The sequence below is a fragment of the Filicampus tigris genome, chromosome 19 (genome assembly GCF_054856515.1).
Source record: "Filicampus tigris isolate MCC_2025a chromosome 19, RoL_Ftig_1.0, whole genome shotgun sequence".
In the NCBI taxonomy this organism is placed as follows: domain Eukaryota; kingdom Metazoa; phylum Chordata; class Actinopteri; order Syngnathiformes; family Syngnathidae; genus Filicampus; species Filicampus tigris.
Window position 1 is genome coordinate 14,802,778 of NC_141235.1, and position 7,223 is coordinate 14,810,000.

At 35.0% G+C, this 7,223-nt stretch overlaps 1 long non-coding RNA gene across 1 annotated transcript in view; it reads right to left on the bottom strand.

Annotated features, from left to right (window-relative positions):
• Window positions 1–403: 403 nt before the first annotated feature.
• Window positions 404–7,223, bottom strand: part of LOC147131707 (uncharacterized) — a 7,470-nt gene continuing 650 nt past the window's right edge. Inside the window, exon 2 of the long non-coding RNA XR_015082417.1 lies at window positions 404–7,223. This exon is cut by the window's right edge and continues 71 nt beyond it. This is a non-coding gene — a long non-coding RNA (uncharacterized LOC147131707).

Consider the following 7,223-nt stretch of genomic DNA (forward strand, 5'->3'; position numbering starts at 1 on the left):
TGAAATTCTTACATTTATTTCACTAGTTTTTATGTTTGTAGCTTTTACTAGATCAAAAAATAAGATTTCTTTGAATCTCGTTTGAATGACTTTGTTATTTCCAATTTTATAATGGACAATTCGAATTTCTGATGAAGTTATATTCACATCTGAATATGAAAATGTGTTTTTAATTTGTTGAGCTAAGGAGGCTGGAATAGCACGACATATATTTCTGTATTCTGTATAAGAACATTGTATTCCATACTTATCATTAAAGGAGTCAAGTGGCATAATTGATCGAGAGTTAACCATAAGGTCAGCTACAATTTATTATTTTTATTAATTATTATTCCCTTTTCATACCACCAGCGTCGAGGTAGCCACAAGATTCGCAATTGGGGAAGCATTAGCGTGTGAAGAAGACGTTTTTTTTTTTTTATTGAACTTCAAATGTACAAAACGTATTGGCATAGTACAATGTTATTATAAAACAAAAAAAGGTAACAGACAAGCCTCAAGAAGGGTCACAAAACACCACCATAAAATTAAAATAAATAGAATAACCAATAACCAATAAAGAAATAAAAGAAGAAAGGAAGGGACATGCTAGGGGTTTTCAGCAAGGTTCAGCTCCTCTACTAATCTACACAATGTCACAGCATTTTTCTTTATCATACATTTCAATGATGAAAAGTAATGACACAGTTCTTTATGAAAAACAAAAAAAAATAGGTTGAGATTTGATATATCTATTTTTATGTATAAAATATTTTCCGAGAATTAAAAGTGTGTTAATTATTAGGTCATGGGTTGACTCTTTGACAGAAATACTATACAAAACATTTTCTTTTGACAGAGTAGAAAGATTGGGCAATTTAGGGCACAACCAGTAATACAAATCTTCCCAGAAGGCATTAACAAATTTACAGTCATAAAATAGATGTTCAGTTGTTTCAATGTCTTCATCACAGAATACACAGTTGTCGTGGTCCAAGTTGAAGCGATTCCTTAAAAATTCAGACGATGGGTATACCCTATTGATAATTTTATAATGAATTTCCTTTGCTTTGGGGGGAATGGGGAATTTAAAAAAAAAAATGGTCTCAAACTTTGAACTTCTTTTTTGGATAAAAAATGTAAAATTGAAATTCGGCTTGATGAGAACGGACAGTTCTTTAACAAAGAATTGTCGGATTATGACATTAGGTATATTAGGATCCGTGATATTGTGTCCATCCACCAAAAGCAAAGGTAGTGAGGGTTTCACCTTACTTTGAAACAAATTATAAGACATCACAACAACAGATTGCGGAATTGCTTTGATAATATTATAATATTGCGTTTTGTCAATCAGGTTATACTTATTACAGAAAAACTCAAAGGGTAAAATGTTTCCAGTATTATCCAAGAGGTGCATCACTGACCAAATTCCTCTCTCTAACAAGTTCTGATAGAACAATGATTTCTTTCTAAACAAAATGTATCTACAATTCCATAATGGGGTGTTGTGGGGACTAAAATTGTGTTTATAAATCATTCTCCAGTAAAGTATAACCTGATGGTGGAAGGTGGACAATTTGATAGGAAGTTTATTGATGTCAAAGTCACATCTCAGGAGGAAGTTAATACCTCCTAATTGGTCAAAAATATAATTTGGGACATGAAACCACAAGCTGTTTTCATTCTTCAAAAAAGATCTTAACCAATTAACTTTAATGGTACCGTTAATACAATCTATATCAATGGCTTTAAGACCTCCTTCTTCATACTCTTTAACCAACGTACCTCTTCTAATGTAATGTGTTTTTCTCTTCCGAATGTAATTAAAGTTAGCCTGATTTATTGATTTAATTGCTTTTTTTGATAGTGACAGAGAATAGGCCGGGTGAATGAACCTGGATAGGCATTCCATTTTTGTAATAAAAATTCGACCAATGATAGAGATGTCCCTTTGAGACCACAGATTTAAAAGTGATTTACATTTGTCTAAATTGTTCCAAACATTGAGATTATTCAGAGTGTCACTATCCTTAGTAATGTGCATGCCTAAATATTTAACCATTGATTTGACAGGAATATCATTTATTGTTTTAAGAGGAGAGTCATGAATTGGAAATAGAGTGAATTTTTTAAGGATCAGTTTTAAACCAGATGCTTTAGAAAAAAAATCAATTGTCTTGGTAATTTTAGAGACCTGGTCACTATTTTCCATGAAGATGGCTGTATCATCAGCAAGCTGGCTAATCACCAGCTGTCTGCCGAGTACTGTCAATTTTCCAAATTCTGTATTTTTAATAAGAATTGATAGCATTTCTGCTGCTGCGATAAAGAGTAAGGGAGAAATTGGGCAACCTTGTTTAATGCCTTTATTTATCGAGAATCTTGGACATGCCCCTTTTGGTAGAATGATAGTACTATTCGTATCCTTATAAACAGTGTTGGGCAAGTTACTTCCAAAATGTAATATATTACATATTACTAGTTATTGCATGTGAAAGTAATATGTTTCTTTACAATATTACTCTATTTGTAGAGTAATGCGTTACTCAAGTTTAAGTTACTTTTTCAAAAATCTGGGATTAATTTATTTAATAATGATTTCAAGACCGTAAAAGGAAAATGCAAAATTTGCTGCCATACTCTAGCTGGTAAAGTGATCTTATGAGCATATTTAACTATATAATGTGGTCTATAATATTACATGTTTCAACTCTATGGTGTGGTGGGACATCACTACCGTTTATCAATATTTGTATCAAAAAGATTTATTTTTTAAATATAAATATTGGAACTGATATTTTGTCCAGTAAATAAATAATCACAGACTATAAACCACAAATGAAATTATCATTATTCTCAAATTAATTTACACACTGGGGGCGGCATGGCTCAGTGGTAGAGTGGTCCTTTCCCAACCGTCAGGTTGTGGGTTCAATCCCCGGCCATCGTGACCATGTTGAAGTATCCTTGAGCAAGATACTGAAACCCCAGTTGCTCCCGATGCTGCGTCATCAGGAGGTAGATGAGGTACAGTGTGAAGCGCTTAGAGTACAATGGTAGAAAAGCGCTATACAAATGACAGTCCATTTGTCATTTACAAATAATAGTGATTCATAACATATAATCAGATCGGTATCGGTCTGTCGTGGTGAAGAAGGAGCTTAGCCGAAAGGCGAAGCTCTCAATTTACCGGTCGATCTACGTTCCTACTCTCACCTATGGTCATGAGCTGTGGGTCATGACCGAAAGAACAAGATCTCGGATACAAGCGGCCGAAATGGGTTTCCTTCGCAGGGTGTCTGGGCTCTCCCTTAGAGATAGGGTGAGAAGTTCGGCCATCCGGGAGGGACTCAGAGTCGAGCCGCTGCTCCTCCGCGTCGAGAGGAGCCAGTTGAGGTGGCTCGGGCATCTGATTAGGATGCCTCCTGGACGCCTCCCTGGTGAGGTGTTCCGGGCATGTCCCACCGGCAGGAGACCCCGAGGACGACCCAGAACACGCTGGAGAGACTATGTCTCCCGGCTTGCCTGGGAACGCCTTGGGATCCTTCCGGAAGAGCTGGAGGATGTTGCTGGGGAGAGGGAAGTCTGGGCTTTCCTGCTGAAGCTGCTGCCTCCGCGACCCGACTTCGGATAAGCGGGAGATAATGGATGGATGGATGGATGGATAGATGGATAGATAGATAGATAGATAGATAGATAGACAGACACACAGACAGAGCATGTGTAATAAAAGCAAAAATATGTATTGAAGTCAAAACTGACCTGACTAAATGTTTTTTCCTTTTTCATTATTATTTTTTCTATTTATAATAATTGAAAGTTAAGTTAGTTCTAATTTTCTTTTACTACATGGAGACAAAGTTTCGAGGTGATTTGAAAAAAAAAAAGGTAAATAAGAAACGAGCGCATCAGACTCTAATAATGGCGTCTATTGTAGTTTGTCCGATTGATGGTTCTGTAGTGTGACGTCATTTGTCACTGGCAGATGATTTGCCTTTTGATTGTGAACAGCCAATCAGAAATAACAACATTTTACATATGGCAATTGATGGCACTAAGTTCATTAAATCATATCTAAAAAGCACAGTGACTTATTTTTTTGCAGTTTATTCGCTTTGTTTTACTTAGGTTTGTTCCTGCTTGTATTTTGTGTCTATGATTTGCATTTTATTTTATGAAACCGTGACAGTGATTATTGTCACAAACAATAACTTCTCAGCCCTCTTAGATATAGTCAATGGTGTAAAGACAAGCAAATCGCTAGGTGGAGAGTTGACACGCGCACTGACATTGTTACGTGAAGTTCCAAGTGTGACAAGAACTTTTCCTTTAAGTATTGCCGGAAGTAATGACTTAACATTAAGTGATGTTATGAACGGACCTCCTTGTTAAATTATGTCAACATATGCATTAAGGTCCTGAAATTTGGAAACACATTACCGGTCTCTGTAACTGCAATAATATTACAAAAAAAAAATAAAAAAAATCGGAGTAACAAATTACATTACGTCGTTACTGCCTAAATGTAATGTATTACTGTACTGCGTTACTTTTGTAACGCGTTACCCCCAACACTGCTTATAAATTAATTTAATTATGTTAATGAAGTTTTCTCCAAAACCAAATAGTTCTAAAGTACTGAATATGAATTGATATTCAAACGTGTCAAATGCTTTAAAGAAATCTAAAAATAAAATAACACCCTCTTCTTCAATTAAATAATTGTATTCAATTAAGTCAAACACAAATCGTAAATTATTATGAATCATCGTCCTTTTATAAAGACATAATTTGAGTAATGCCAGATTTCAATCTGTTTGCGTATATATAAGTTAAAAGTTTATAATCATTATTGAGTAATGTTATAGGCCTAAAATTATCTATTACTTTATGGTCTTTTCCAAGTTTAGGGATGGGTGTGATTATTCCTTGCTTCATAGTAGTTGGGAGAGTAAGGGATTCAGATATTTCTCTTAACATATGTAAACAGAGGTTTTTAAGATGTTCCCAAAAATGCCGATAAAAATGACTTGTTAGACCATCTGATCCTGGCGATTTATCCAGTGCTAAGCATTTCATAGCTTTTTCCATTTCTGCCATACGAATGTCCGCCTCACAAACATTTTTGAAACAATCATCAATTCTGGGGATCCATCCCTTAACATGTGCAATGAATGTATCTGCATCTTGGGATGAATAAGAGGATGAATACAGTTTACTATAGAATTGAAAGATTTCTTTATAAATTAAGTCTGGGTCAGTGCATTCTTGATCATCTATCAGTAAGGTCCTTATAGAATTCCGTTCTTGTCTTCTCTTTTCTAGCCTGCAAAGTATGATGAGCTTCTTTCCCCTTCTTCTATCCATTTTGCTCTTGATCGAATATATGCTCCTTTGGCTTTAGATATGTAAATGTTATCTAATGAAGATTGCAAAAGTAAAAGTTTTTGTCTGCTATCATCATTTATAGAAGGTTTATTACAGATATTATTTATTTCTTTGATGATTTCATGTTCTTTTCTCTAAATAGTTCTGCTTATTTACTTTTTGCAATATAAATCTGGCGTACTTTATATTTCAAGTACTCCCATTTTCCTCTATAAATCTCAATATTATTGTCTGTAATCACATCATTTATGGCATCAATTACTTCTTGACAGAAAGGTTCATCTTTCAGTAAATTTGAATTAAATTTCCAATAACCTTTTTTTAAAATGTGTGTTTGAAGATATAAAACTAAGCGTAATCATATTATGATCTGTTAGAGGAGCAGCTGAAATTGAAACTGCTGATTCAAATCCAGGGCCAATATCCGATATTAGCCAAAAATCAACCCTGGATTTAACTGAGCTATTAGGTTAGAACCACGTATAAATTTGGGAATCCGGATTAGCAAAGCGCCAGACATCTTTCAGATTAAACACACTGCAAAAATCAAACAAAACAGGATTATAAAAATGACTTTGGTATTTAGAAGGAAATCTATCAAGCCATTCATCCATAACCATATTATAATCGCACTAAAAACACAATTTTTAGTAGGATATCTCTGGTAAAGATCATTCACGGACTGAGTAATTTCAGAAATCATTATTTGTTTTGGTTAAGGATGTTTCCAAGAATTAGAAAATCTTTATTTGCTTCTAAGACACAAATTAACCAGTGACCTAATGGGTCCCTGTTTGTGGATAGAATTCTACCAGGGAAGTTGTTCAAAAGTAAAGCCACACCTGCCGACTTATTTGTGCCGTGACTAAATACAATTTTGTCTCCCCACTGATTCAACCAGAATTTTTCATCCATATCATTCGAATGTGTTTCTTGTAGGAAAACACATTGTGCTTTTTCAGTTTTGCAAAACAGAAATGTTGATTTTCTTTTAATAGAATTTCTGAGACCCCTAGCACTAAGAGAAATAAATGAAAACTTAGAACTAAAAAAGGGCATAAAAAGGAGAAATATAACAAGAGATGTAAACGTTAGTTTGAAACTAAACTCTGTAGTATATCGCCCACACACAATACTATTAATTACAATAACATTTGTAAAATAGTTCTTGTTAAATATTAATTCAACATGTAAACATATACTTTAGTAAACATTAACAAATCAAGTACACAATTAGAAACCCAATCTAACGCATAACCTTCAAATTTAAACTGTAGAAAATTTACCAAACTCTCACTAAACTGCAATATATGCTATAAAAACTTTGTATCCAAATTGAAAAATCTAAGATAAAAATGTAGACACAAAACTGAGCATTGAAAAGATACGAATTTTACCGCATTTTCTAGACTCCAAAGGAAGGTTCAAATACCTGAGAGAGAAAGGCACATAACATGTTGCATAATGTCAACAATCTAGTTTGGTGCAACCCTGTAGCCGTTATTGTACCCCACGTGACCTCTGAAGTACACATTCTTCCCTGCAGCCCTGGCTTGCTCCATCATCGGCCGTACCACAGCACGAGCCTCCCCGTTCAGCTTTGCAGAAATCTTGCTTGAAGTGGATTCCCAAGTCTTTGCAGACTTTACAGTGATTGGACAACTTCCAGAGGACATCCCTGTAGTGTCTCATTGTGAACTGCATGACGACTTGACAATGCTTTCCCTCCTCTCTTCTTCCAATGTGATGTACGGTGTCAATCATGGTCTCCATCGATGAAGCCTTCTGCGGTGCAATCTTGGACAGAATCTCTATGATGGTGTCTCGGATGTGTTCGTCATCTTTTTCATTCG